Genomic DNA, 13,529 nt, shown 5'->3' on the forward strand with positions numbered 1-13,529 from the left:
GCAGACAGTAGAAATGAACTTTGATCAATGAGCAGAAATTAAAGTCATACCACATGATGTCAGAAGAAAAATGACGAGTTGACTTTATTGACTTTATACTCCTTGAAGATTCTGTGTAAAGTCAGGGATCACCTACTGAGTAAGTTATTACAGTTTCTATTACAGTATTACAGTTATTACAGAATTATTACTGAATTGGTTACATATATTCCATGTTAAAGAATCACTGCTCTAAAATGAAGAAGCATTTCTCAAAAAAAGCAACTTTCTCAAGTAAACTTACTGAAAATAATCAGTAATGTATATCGCAGACAGATAAAATAATCTGTACAAAAAAACCATGTAATATACACGCTGATCTCACTGTGTATGTCAGACAGATAAAATAATCTGTACAAAAAAAACCATGTAATACACAGTGAGATCAGCTTTATATCCACCAGATGTGAAACCTGTCACTCGCCTGTTAACCATGTAACTTAACCTGTATTGTTGGAAGTGAATGATCTATACTGTTGGTAGTTTATAAGTAGTCTCCATTGTCTATGAAATAAGTTACCTCATGACTTGTTTGTTACTATGTGTCACGGTGAGGGGGCCGGGTCGCCACCAGAGGGCGCGCAACCCGGCCAGCAGCCGATCCCAGCACACACCCCCGCGCACGCAGCCACTCCCACAGTCGCAATCACCATCATACTGAGCACCTGTTTCTTGTTTACTTTGCACTTCTTAAGCCCGCAGGTCGTCTGGTCCAGTGCTGCACATTGCCACTACACGAGCGTCTCTGGGTGTCTGCACGTCCCTACCTTGTGTGTTTGTACGAGCGTCACCTTGCATCTACTGTGTATGCGCTACGAGCTTTACCTTGCATCTGCTGTGTTTGCGCTACGAGCTTTACCTTGCATCTACAGTGTATGCGCTACGAGCTTTACCTTGCATCTGCAGTATATGCGCTACGAGCTTTACCGTGCATTGCGTGCTACGAGTATTACTGGTTGCCATGGATAATAAAACACCCTCTGCTCAACCCACGTCTCCGGCTGCCTCTGTCCCGACGCCCCCGGCGTCACAGAATGTGCAGCCTGGAGCAGCCGGAGGCGAGGGCGCCTCTGCCATAGAGGTGTTGGCCCACCAAGGCATCATCCTGGGCAGACAACAGCAGGAGCTCCAGGAGCTCCGCTCAGTGGTGAATACCCTGACGACCTGCATCCAGGCTCTGACGGTACAGGTACCTGCGCGCCCTCCGACGCCCAGAACACCGATACCTCCCCCCGAGCCCTATAACGGGGACCCGGAGCGTTGTGAGGGCTTCCTGGTCCAGTGCCAGCTCTATTTTTCCAGCATGCCTCACCTGGAGGAGAAGGAGAAAGTCGGCTTCATGGTAAACCGGTTACAGGGCAAGGCACTGGACTGGGGAGCAGCCCAGATCAGCGCGGAGAAGCCCTGTACCCGCAGTTATGATCAGTTTGTTCGCGAGCTGCGGGCGGTCTTCAATCACCCCAGCCATGGGAGGGTCTGCGGCCAGAGCCTGTTGAAACTACGGCAGGGAAGGCGAAGTGCCGCAGACTACGCTCTGGAGTTCCGGACCCTGGCCGCCAGGACTGGTTGGGGAGAAGCGGCTCTGACAGACGTCTTCCTGGCGGGGTTGAAGCCCGACCTGAGGGCAGAGCTGAGCTGTAGGCCCGAGGGACAGGACCTGAATCAGATGGTGCACCTGGCCATAACCATGGACAGGTTGCTGCAGGAGCGAGGCAGAGGAGCGGCGCTTCCTCCTACCCCGCAGGCTCCCGTGCACACACCACCCCGTGAGACCACGCCCGCCGAGCCCATGGAGATGGGTACTGCCGCCCCCCCCCTCACTCGTACCGCTAGTCCAAGGAGGGGGCGGGCTAGGGTGAGTATCGCTATAATGAAAGGTCTCTTAACGTGGGAGGCGTCAGTGTCTTACGGGGCGATGTCATTATCTGTGTTTGCCCTAGTGGATACGGGAGCCTCGGGGAACCTGATGCGGAGGAGCGTTGCCGAGCAGCTGAGGGTGCCCCTGACCAGACTCGAGGAGCCGAGACGCGTGCAGGCACTGGACGGGCGACCTGTGGGCGGGGGTTTTATTACTCACCGCACTGCACCAGTCACCATACACGTTCAGGGTCGAAGGGAACAGATTAGTTTTTTTGTGCTCCCTTCCACACGTTATTCCATCACATTAGGTCTCCCTTGGTTTAGACTCCACAACCCCGTTATCGACAGGTCCACGGGTAAGCTGCTGAAGTGGGTAGCGCCCCTACAGGGCACCCGGTCTCCCTCCCGTGTGTTCGCGCAATCCACCAGCGTTGAGAGCCCAAACATCAGCTCCACTCCAGTCATTCCCGCTCCGTACCGTGATCTCGCGGAGGTGTTCAGCGCTGCCAAGGCGACCCAGTTACCACCTCACCGACCCTGGGACTGTCACATCACACTCAAGGCAGGTACTACGCCACCGCGCGGTCGAGTCTATCCTCTTTCTCAGGAGGAGGAGCGGGTCATGGCTCAGTATATTAAGGAGGCTCTCGCTCAGGGTTATATTACTCCCTCTACCTCTCCCGCCTCAGCCAGCGTCTTCTTCGTAAAGAAGAAAGACGGTGGGCTGAGGCCATGCGTAGATTACCGAGGGCTCAATTCCCTCTTAGTGAACTTTGCCTACCTGCTGCCTCTAGTGCCGTCGGCACTGGAGCAGTTAAGGAAGGCTAAAGTCTTCATTAAGTTAGATCTGCGCAGCGCCTACAACCTCATTCGCGTACGCGAGGGTGATGAATGGAAGACGGCGTTTAGTACCTCGACGGGTCACTACGAGTATCGCGTCTTGCCTTATGGCTTGGCCTCTGCTCCGTCGTTCTTCCAGGCGTTCATTAATGAGGTCTTAAGGGAGTATCTGAATAGATGCGTCGTCGCTTATATCGATGACATCCTGATCTATTCTCCCTCCTATGACCAACATGTGCGTGATGTACGGGCGGTTCTGGGCACGCTCTTGCGCAATCGGTTGTATTGCAAGCTCGAGAAGTGCGAGTTCCATCTCAGCGAGATGAACTTCCTAGGTTACACCATTAGGCCAGGCTCCGTGCACATGCAGCACAGGAAGGTAGAGGCGGTCGTGAAATGGACGCAGCCTCACACACGGCGCGAGCTGCAGAGATTTCTGGGCTTCGCGAATTTCTACAGGCGGTTCATTCGCGCATATAGCCAGATCGCAGAGCCCCTTACTGACATGCTGAGAGGGGGAGGAGTTAAGCTTCGCTGGACAGAGAGATCTACGAGAGCGTTCAACCAGCTGAAGCAAGCGTTTGTCGACGCGCCGGTTCTGCACCAACCGGATCCTAACCGTCCCTTTATAGTGGAGGTAGACGCGTCGAACGTGGGAGTAGGCGCGGTGCTATCACAACGACCGAAGAAGCATAGCTCTCTCCGTCCCATAGCCTTCTACTCGAGGAAGCTCACCGCCGCCGAGCGTAACTACGGGGTGGGAGACCGTGAGTTGTTGGCCATGCGCAAGGCGTTCGGTGAGTGGAGACACTGGCTGGAGGGAGCTAAGCATCCTTTCACCGTGCTTACTGACCACAAAAACCTGGAATATATCAGGACCACGAAACGGATGAACGCCCGTCAAGCCAGGTGGTCTCTGTATTTCTCTCGTTTCAAGTTCCAGGTGACATACCGGCCAGGAGAGAAGAACCAGCGTGCGGATGCGCTATCTAGGTCCTTTCCTGGCAGTACGGAGTCGACAAGCGAGGAGCCGGTGCTTAAGCCAGAGTGCGTCGTGGGAGCTTTGGAGTGGCAGATCGATCGGGAGATCGAGGCAGCGAACCCGCATCCAGGTTGCCCGCCGCACCGTAAGTACGTCCCCCCCGCGCACCGTAGTGCCCTCATCAGCTGGGCTCATACGTCAGTGGGGACGGGGCACCCAGGGGTGTCAAAGACGGCTCAGTTGTTGGGGGCTCGCTACTGGTGGCCGGGGCTGCACCGGGACGTACTGCAGCAGGTGGCGTCCTGCGCGGTGTGTGCGCGGTGCAAGGTGCCACACACTCCTCCTGCGGGTAAGCTCCTCCCTCTCCCTGCACCTAAGCAACCATGGACGCACATCGCATTGGACTTCGTCACGGACCTCCCCCGTCCGAGGAGAACACGGTCATCATGGTGGTAATTGACCGGTTCTCGAAGATGGTTCGCTTCCTTCCCCTGCGGGGCCTGCCCACGGCTTGGGAGACTGCGGATCTCTTGTTTCGGCACATATTCCGGCAGTTCGGTCTGCCTGAGGATATTGTGTCGGACAGGGGACCGCAGTTCACCTCGCGTGTGTGGCGGGAGTTCCTCTCCAAGCTTAACATCACGGTTAGCCTAACCTCTGGTTACCATCCGCAGGCTAACGGACAGGTGGAGCGAGCGAACCAGGAAGTAGGAAAGTTCCTGCGCGCGTACTGCAGCGAGCACGCGGACACATGGTGCGCCCTTCTGCCCTGGGCCGAGTACGCACAGAACTCCCTCACACATTCCAGCACGGGGATGACACCGTTCGAGTGCGTGCTCGGTCGCCAGCCGCCGCTCTATCCTTGGAACGCCGCGTCCTCAGACCAGCCCATCGTCGAGGAGTGGTGCAAGAGGAGTGAGCGGGTGTGGGAGGACACCCATCAGCGGCTGAGAGAGGCGATTCGGCGATTCAAGCGGAAAGCCGACCGTCGGAGGGGAGAGACCCCATCTTATCAGGTAGGGGATAAGGTGTGGGTCTCCACCGAAGATGGACGCCTAGGCAGGAGAGGTAAACTGGGGGAGAGATATGCCGGCCCGTACGTCATCTTGAGGCGGCTTAACCCAGTTACATACCGCATCAGTCTGCCCGAAGACAGACGTGTGTCGCGTGCATTTCATGTGTCCGCTCTCAAGCCATACAGAGCAGGTGCACTGGAGGAGGCCTCGACGTCACGGCCGCCCTCGCCGCTGCAGTTGTCGGACGGACCCGCGTACCTCGTGGAGAGGTTACTGGACTCGAGGCGCAGAAGAGGTGGCTTACAGTACCTGGTGGACTGGGTCGGATACGGACCGGAGGAGCGCTCCTGGATACCGGCCTCTCAAGTGGTAGGCCCCTCCCTTATCGCCGACTTCCACAGGGAACATCCAGACCGGCCAGCTCCGCGGCGACGGGGAAGACCGCGTGGGAGTCGACGGGAGGGGTCCTTGGGGGAGGGCTCTGTCACGGTGAGGGGGCCGGGTTGCCACCAGAGGGCGCGCAACCCGGCCAGCAGCCGATCCCAGCACACACCCCCGCGCACGCAGCCACTCCCACAGTCGCAATCACCATCATACTGAGCACCTGTTTCTTGTTTACTTTGCACTTCTTAAGCCCGCAGGTCGTCTGGTCCAGTGCTGCACATTGCCACTACACGAGCGTCTCTGGGTGTCTGCACGTCCCTACCTTGTGTGTTTGTACGAGCGTCACCTTGCATCTACTGTGTATGCGCTACGAGCTTTACCTTGCATCTGCTGTGTTTGCGCTACGAGCTTTACCTTGCATCTACAGTGTATGCGCTACGAGCTTTACCTTGCATCTGCAGTATATGCGCTACGAGCTTTACCGTGCATTGCGTGCTACGAGTATTACTGGTTGCCATGGATAATAAAACACCCTCTGCTCAACCCACGTCTCCGGCTGCCTCTGTCCCGACGCCCCCGGCGTCACACTATGACTGTAGTCAGATATGACGTCAGGATCTGAGCACTTTTTTAGAGCTAGAAATACATTTTGAAGTCAGTACAACTAGATGCAAAAATTGTATTCTAACTAAAATAACTTTTAACTTCTCTTACTGTGTATACAGTAAGTGAGAGGGTGTGAACACTTCTACAGACGCTGGTACAGTTTAGTCTCATATGATGTGCACTTTAAAGAACCAAAATAATCCAAAAGACATTACAAAATTCAGACCATAAACAAGAAGATCAAGAAGGCTGGGGTATCAGTAGCTAAGGAAAGACAGGTTGGAACAAATGAATGGTAACTACATACAACAAGAGTCTGACAATAACAAACGGGGCATATACATCAAGTACATCAAACGGGCTAAACACAGAAGGCCCGATTCTATATTTTTCTATTTTGATTTTTGCGACATTTTCCTCGTTTGGTTAATGGACTTAGAGTCAGCATCAAGATGGCGTCGAGGACTAACAGAGGTACAATAACATTATCTTCAATTTAGCCTTAATAATAATTAATATTTGCAAATATTAGGTCATAGTTTGGCATTTCATTAGCATTGCTGACAAAGTGAGGTGAATCCATGAACTTTGGTATGTCAGCATTTTTATTTTGTGGTTGTATCTTACTTAGATTTATAAACAGCCGACTCGCTACATTCCGCCATGTTATTTCTCTGCTCTCAGCGCCTCCGCTGCTCCAGTTGAATCATGGGATAAGACAGTGTGCTGCAATTGCATACTTCAAAATGGCACCTTATTCAGTAAGCCATATGGGTACTTTTTGCTTACTGTTTAATACATACTACTCATTATCGTGTACTGCTTTGGCCTACTGAATAGGAGTAAGTCTGTATCTCTTGTCTGTATCCATTTGTTGTTGGTTATAGTTTCTTGTATTGTAGTGTTCTATTCCCTGTGATTTCCAACTTGTGTTTTTCTATTATTATTTTGTATGTACTATGTACAGTGGGGAAAATAAGTATTTAGTCAGTCACCAATTGTGCAAGTTCTCCCACTTAAAAAGATGAGAGAGGCCGGTAATTGACATCATAGGTAGACCTCAACTATGAGAGACAAAATGTGAAAAAAAATTTGAGAAAATCATTTTGTCTGACTTTTAAAGAATTTATTTGCAAATAATGGTGGAAAATAAGTATTTGGTCAATAACAAAAGTTCATCTCAATACTTTGTTGTATATCCTCTGTTGGCAATAACAGAGGTCAAACGTTTTCTGTAAGTCTTCACAAGGTTGGCACACACTGTTGCTGGTATGTTGGCCCATTCCTCGATGCAGATCTGTTCTAGAGCAGTGATGTTTTGGGGCTGTCAGCGGGCAACACGGACTTTTAACTCCCTCCAAAGGTTTTCGATGGGGTTGAAATCGGGAGACTGGCTAGGCCACTCCAGGACTTTGAAATGTTTCTTACGAAGCCACTCCTTTGTTGCCCTTTGTGTGCTTGGGATCATTGTCATGCTGAAAGACCCAGCCACGTTTCATCTTCATTGCCCTTGCTGATGGAAGGAGGTTTGCACCCAAAATCTCACAATACATGGCCCCATTCATTCTTTCATGTACACGGACCAGTCGTCCTGGTCCCTTTGCAGAGAAACAGCCCCAAAGCATGATGTTGCCACCCCCATGCTTGACAGTTGGTATGGTGTTCTTTGGATGCAACTCAGCATTCACTGTCCTCCAAAGTTGTGTTTTTACCAAATAGTTCTACTTTGGTTTCATCTGACCATATGACATTCTCCCAATACTCTTCTGGAACATCCAAATGCTCTCTAGCAAACTTCAGACGTGCCTGGATATGGACTGGCTTAAGCAGGGGGACACGTCTGGCACTGCAAGATCTGAGTCCTTGGCGTCGTAGTGTGTTGCTGATGGTAGCCTTTGTAACGTTGGTCCCAGCTTTCTGCAGGTCATTCACTAGATCCCCCCTTGTGGTTCTGGGATTTTTCCTCACCGTTCTTGTGATCATTTTGACCCCACGGGCTGAGATCTTGCGTGTAGCCCCAGATCGAGGGAGATTAGTAGTGGTCTTGTAGGTCTTCCATTTTCTGATTATTGCTCCCACAGTAGATTTCTTCACACCAAGCTGCTTGCCTATTGCAGATTCAGTCTTCCCAGCCTGGTGCAGGTCTACAATTCGGTTTCTGGTGTCCTCCAACAGCTCTTTCGTCTTCACCATAGTGGAGTTTGGAGTGTGACTGTTTGAGGTTGTGGGCAGGTGTTTTTTATACTGTTAACGACTTCAAACAGGTGCCATTAATACAGGTAATGAGTGGGGGAAAGAGGAGCCTCTTAAAAAAGAAGTTACAGGTCTGTGACAGCCAGAAATCTTGCTTGTTTGTAGGTGACCAAATACTTATTTTCCACCATTATTTGCAAATAAATTCTTTAAAAGTCAGACAAAATGATTTTCTCAATTTTTTTTCACATTTTGTCTCTCATAGTTGAGGTCTACCTATGATGTCAATTACAGGTCTCATCTTTTTAAGTGGGAGAACTTGCACAATTGGTGACTGACTAAATACTTATTTTCCCCACTGTACCTGATGCACCGTGTTCCTGGTCTTGTAACCCTTGCTATTACCCATGATTTTTTGATAGGTTTCTATAGTTTATGTATAAATTCCTTTAGTTTTAGTTGGCTTGGTTTAGTTGACTCTGTTTAGTCCACTATTCTCAGGTGTTTCATTTACCTTGTCTAATGATTCATCACTGGCACTGTGTGTACTACATAAACTATGGTCATAGTTATATTGTTGGTCTCCTTGAGACCTGTCCCACACCTGTCTGATGTGTAAAGTTGCTTTGTGTTCTGCCTGTGTTGACAATAAATCAAATTGCTTTTTGCATGTGTGTCCTGCTTCTCAGAGTCGAACGTTAGTGTCAGGAATAGCCGATGACATAATCAAGTTCACCTGTTTCACCACCACGCCCACACTCCCACACACACACAGAAGACGCTGCCATGGAAGCATACATCAGTGAGGCTCTCCAGAAGGGGTTTATTCGCCCGTCGACGTCTCCCGTTGCGGTAGGGTTTTTCTTCGTAGAGAAGAAGGATGGGGGTTTACGTGCTTGTATAGATTACCGGGCCCTGAACGCTGTCACATCCAAGTTCGCTTACCCCCTGCCTTTCATCTCTGCCTCACAAGAACGGTTGATGGGGGCTATGGTTTTCATAAAGCTTGACCTCAGAAGTGCTTACAATCTGATCAGGATCCGCGCAGGCGATGAATGGAAGACGGCCTTCGTCACCGCCAGAGGGCACTACGAGTATTTAGTAACGCCATATGGGCTGTCGAATAGTCCGTCTGTATTCCAGGCTTTCATGGATGACATATTCCGAGACATGATTGACAAATACGTGTTCGTATACATTGATGAAACCTAAATCTATTCCCCCTCTGTCCAGGAACACATACAACATGTTTCTTCGGTCTTACAGCGCCTGCGAGAGAACAGCTTGTACGTGAAGGCGGAGAAATGCGAGTTTCATGCACCTGCTGCTCCTTCCTTGGCTGTACCCTCTCACCAGGATGCATTGGCATGGATGACAAGGTGGAAGCAGGCGCTAACTGGCTGGTGCCCCGCTCCGTTAAGGATCTCCAGCGGTTCCTAGGTTTCGCCAACTTCTGTCGTCAATTCATTAGGGGTTTCGGTTCGGTGGCGGCCTCCCTTACCGACCTCCAGAAGGGGGCTAAGAAGCGCCACTTCACGTGGACGCCTCTGGCAGATCGTGCGTTCAACACGCTGAAAACCGCGTTCACCAGCGCCCCCATACTACATCTTCCGGACCCCACGTTGCCCTTCATAGTCGAAGTTGATGCGTCCGACATAGGTGTGGGGGCTGTGCTGTCGCAGAGGCAAGGCAATCCGCCCAAACTGTTCCCATGTGCTTATCTCTCAAAGAAGCTAAAACCGGCCAAGGTGAATTACGACGTAGGAGATTGCAAACTCTTAGCCATGAAACTGGCTCTCGAACACTGGCGGCATTGGCTAGAGGGAGCGGAGCACCCCTTCCAGGTGTATACAGATCATAAGAATCTAGAGTATATCAAATCCGCTCGGCGGCTCAATCCCCGACAAGCTAGATGGGCTCTGTTCTTCTCTCGCTTCAGATTTACGGTGCACTACCAACCAGGATCCAAAAACACTAAGGCAGACGCATTATCCCAAATTCACGAAAGGACGCCGAGTAGCAAGACGCCTGACTGCATTCTCGGGGAATCCTACTTCATTGACCTCATCCGGTGGGACATTCAGGACGATCTAGAAGATGCGCTTCACACCGACCCGGACCCTGCAGATGGCCCCAATGATAAACAGTACGTCCCGGTCCCACTCCGGGGATGACTCCTCCAACTCGCACATGACACTCCTAGCACTGGTCATCCTGGTATCACCCGAACACCTGATCGCACAGAAATACTGGTGGCCGTCGTGGGAGGAAGATATCCGTGACTATGTTCTCACCTGTGCTGTATGCGCTCAATCGTGCACACCTCGAACATTGCCCACCGGTCAGCTCCTCCCTTTGGCGATACCCCGCCACCCATGGTGGCTATCGACTTCGTCACGGACCTGCCTGCTTCTGGTGGTAATACTGTGATACTCATAATGGTGGACAGGTTCTCAAAGATGTGCCGTCTTATTCCGCGCCCCAAACTGCCCACTGCTATGGAGACGGCCTCTGACGTATTCAACTACGTTTTCCGTATATACGGATTACCCGAATATATCGTGTCAGATAGGGGCGTACAATTCGCTTCCCGTGTCTGGACACAGTTCTGTAAATTGCTCGGGATAACCGCCAGCTTAACCTCTGGTTACCACCCCCAATCTAACGGAGAAGTGGAGCGGTATAACCAAGAGCTAGGTCGCTTCCTCCGTCAATACTGCCCTTCTCAGAAGGACTGGCATAAATATATCCTCTGGGCCGAATACACACGCAATTCCATTATACATTCATCCACCAAACTAACCCCCTTCCAGTGTGTATATGGCTACCAGCCCCCATTCTTCCCCTGGGATAAGACGCCCTCTGATGTCCCCGCTCTAGACGACTGGCTGAAAAACAGCGCTCGCGCCTGGGAGCTCACACACACGCCGCATGAATGCTGACCGCCGTCGTCTCCCTGCTCTCATCTATCATCCCGGTCAGCGAGTGTGGCTCTCCACTCGCAACCTGAATCTCCGCCAGCCTTGCCACAAACTTAAGCCTCGATACGTTGGGCCGTTCAAGATCCTTCGCAGAGTAAACGCAGTCTCCTATGAGCTGCTACTACCCCTGCAATACCACATCCATCTTGTCTTCCACGTTTCTCTCCTAAAGCCTGTACATTACAGCCCCATGTCAGTAGCCCCGGTACAGGACCGCGCCCCCGAGCCCCTGGACATAGACGGACGACCTGCTTACATTGTGCGGGAATTGCTGGAATCACGACGTCGGCGTGGAGGTCTCCAGTATCTCGTTGACTGGGAGGGCTATGGTCCCGAGGAACGGGCCTGGGTGGCTGCTCGCAATGTCCTCTGCCCATCACTCATCGCTGACTTTCACGCTAGCGTGAGCGCGGCTCGCTGTACAGCACTGTGTCAATAAAACCTCTCTCTATTCGTTACAGTTAGACTCACAATATGGTGTCATTTCCATGCCAAAACTATGGGGCGCAAAGACACAGGGCGAAAACATAAACATGTAATTGCATGTGTAAATATGCAACTTGTGAGTGTAAATGTGAATGTTGTGAGCACAGAAAGACGATTTTTGAATTTTGTTGTTAGTCTGTGCACTTTTTTCACTCTAAAGTATTTTCATACTTCAACGATTTTATCACGGTTTTCATGCGACAAGCACATTTCCTTCGGCTTTTTTGCACACGTTTTGACAATGTGTGGTTTGGGCACTTTGGGGGCGGGGTCATAGGGCATTTCTTTCAGTGAATGATATTGGCTGATGGCTCCTGGTTTTGTGACTGATAGTACACAGTCTGTTCAGAAGATGGCGGGGCACGATGAATGTAGAAAGGTGAGGTAGCTACCTATCCAGGTTTATAGCAATATTTGAATGTGAATATCTCTAAAACTATTACAGCTAGAAGGCTGAAATGTTTTTGTATGTTTAGAAACTTGTATACTTGTAATTTATGTACTGTCTGGTGCTGTAAGTTGTATTGTGTCAATAGAAAAAATTCCCAAAGTTGGAAAAAAATCAACTAAGAGTCATTTTCACCTGTCATTATCTCATGGATGGAGTAGAAGAAGGCTGATCTATGTTTTATATTTCAAAGTACTTCCAGTGGCAAAGTTGAAGTAATAATTAAGTTGCCTGTATGTGGTCCAGTTTTTGCACAATTTGCTGTCAAATATCCAATTTCACTCGTACGGTACCCTTGTTTGGACACTGATTCCCAAAATACCAATATTTAATTTTTTTGTTCTGTTATATACTATTATATATTGTTATATAGTATTATATATATGTTATTTTTCCATGACATCGGTGATTTTCAGTGGTGAATAAAACTACTATATCAAAAAGGCCATTCAAATTTGTCTACCATATAATCAGCACATATCAAAGTATATAACAGAACAAAAAAATTGAAAAAATAAATAAAGGTATTTTGGGAATCAGTGTCCAAACAAGGGTACCGTACGAGTGAAATCGGATATTTGACAGCAAATTGTGCAAAAACTGGACAAATAAGATTGACAAGCGCGGGTGGAGCTAGTCATGACACCTTCCAAAAGTGTTTTCAAAAAAGACCACTGGTGGGAAATGTCAATGTCATTTAAGGACTTTCAACTGCTGCTGTGTACAAATATACAAATAAACATGCCTGAGCCTTGCAAGTTAAACGTATTTTGTTGCTAATACACTTAATGCTAGCTCTCTAGCTTGCAAAATAAGATTATTCTTTGTAATTTTTAATGTGTAAAAAATTTATAAACATGCCATATTTGTCAATTGGAAAAGGGGGAATTGTGATTTTCACCTCAATTGAAATTTGTCCTCCATTTACCCATCTGTGCAGTGATAACCCAGTTAACAGCCAACGTCCCGGGGACTTATTTGAGGTTGTTTATAACCAGTGTTCTCAAGTCTCACGCATTGAGCGTGTGACACACACATTTTACCGTCTTCACACACTCTCACGCCACACTTCCGAATTCACACAGCGAACAAAAATAAATCTAGTTTATTTACCTCTGATCCATATAATATAAAAAGGGATTTAGCAAGCGGGTATATAAACGCACGAGCTGGCCATCTCGCGACTTAGGAGCGTTAGCTAACATGAATATTCTGACAGAAGTCGTTATTATAAATTTAAGGTGAGTCACCTACATTTGATTAAAATATTTTTAGCTAGTAAATACCTTATCTTAGTAAATTTATCTTCTGAGTTGCGGCTAACGTATGAGGTGATTTTTATGGTGACAGTGTTTTTGAATGTAAATTACTAATCCCAGTTATCACAAGTTACTTTGCTAATATTCCTGCCTAGCATGTCAATAACCTGAACTGGAAATAAACTAAGCTAAGTGGTTGGCTCGTTAACATGGTAAGCTCTGTCGTGGAAATTCTCCGTCACAACAACCGGGGTCTCTCTGTAAGAAAAGATGCGAGCTCGGAGAGTGACAATTAGTGAAAGCAACACACACACACGTTGGTTACTTTACCAAATCACTCTGGTTTAATTTTCAAACCTCCAACCCTTTTATACAGTCTTAGGGCTGGTTGGTCATGTGAAACATTATCAGCACAATTACAATCAGGTGATGTAT

At 49.1% G+C, this 13,529-nt stretch overlaps 2 protein-coding genes across 5 annotated transcripts in view; both read left to right on the forward strand.

The window, feature by feature from the left end:
• LOC143481746 (NACHT, LRR and PYD domains-containing protein 3-like) overlaps positions 1–13,529 on the forward strand; it is a 44,206-nt gene continuing 30,677 nt past the window's right edge. For 2 of the 4 annotated variants that reach the window (XM_076979879.1, XM_076979876.1), the window contains exon 1: positions 3–139. The gene's annotated coding sequence lies outside the window, so the exon portion shown is untranslated. Of the gene's footprint in view, positions 140–13,529 lie in introns of all 4 variants that reach the window. The other 2 variants (XM_076979877.1, XM_076979878.1) reach the window with 2 other exon arrangements.
• The window catches only part of LOC143481735 (NACHT, LRR and PYD domains-containing protein 3-like), a 104,429-nt gene continuing 90,907 nt past the window's right edge, over positions 8–13,529 (forward strand). The window contains exon 1 of the mRNA XM_076979847.1: positions 8–139. The gene's annotated coding sequence lies outside the window, so the exon portion shown is untranslated. The remainder of the gene's footprint in view (positions 140–13,529) is intronic.

The sequence above is a fragment of the Brachyhypopomus gauderio genome, chromosome 18, assembly GCF_052324685.1.
Source record: "Brachyhypopomus gauderio isolate BG-103 chromosome 18, BGAUD_0.2, whole genome shotgun sequence".
Lineage (NCBI taxonomy): Eukaryota > Metazoa > Chordata > Actinopteri > Gymnotiformes > Hypopomidae > Brachyhypopomus > Brachyhypopomus gauderio.